Source organism: Quercus lobata, chromosome 10, assembly GCF_001633185.2.
Source record: "Quercus lobata isolate SW786 chromosome 10, ValleyOak3.0 Primary Assembly, whole genome shotgun sequence".
Classification (NCBI taxonomy): domain Eukaryota; kingdom Viridiplantae; phylum Streptophyta; class Magnoliopsida; order Fagales; family Fagaceae; genus Quercus; species Quercus lobata.
In genome coordinates this window covers 571,288-571,807 of record NC_044913.1, presented here as the reverse complement: position 1 = coordinate 571,807, position 520 = coordinate 571,288, and positions in this window count along the sequence as shown.

The window sequence follows — 520 nt, the reverse complement described above, 5'->3', positions numbered from 1 at the left end:
GAAGGGTGCCGACCCTTTGTACCATTCTAATTTGATGTGGTTCGGTAACTAACCATGCGCATTTTTTTTTTTTTTTACAGATCCACATGCTTTTCACCGGCACTTTCACCTAGTTAACCGGGTGGACTTGGAGACTGTTCTTCAGGCGGCAGTTTTCGTAAATGACGGAGATGGTCAAGTCCGAGCCGCTCACAAAATCTTAGGGTACGCTCCCCTTCAGAAGTCATTTGCCGACCCCAGGCACGTGATCAGGGCCAGCTGTCCTCGGCTTCCAAAAATTACCGTGGTTGAATCAGGATTTTTAATCTCCGAAGGATCATCCGTCCCCAAGGGCATCCCACTGGTGGACCACTCCTCATTTCATCAAGTAGCGGAGGACGAAGGCGAGTTAGATCAATCCAAGGAGGGATTTGGGGTATTTGACCTAGTCGATCAATCCGAGGATCCTTCTGGTGATATAGGTGACCCGGCCTTGTTAGAGGCGGAATTGTCATCAGTAGGCACATCTTCCCAAACCGGG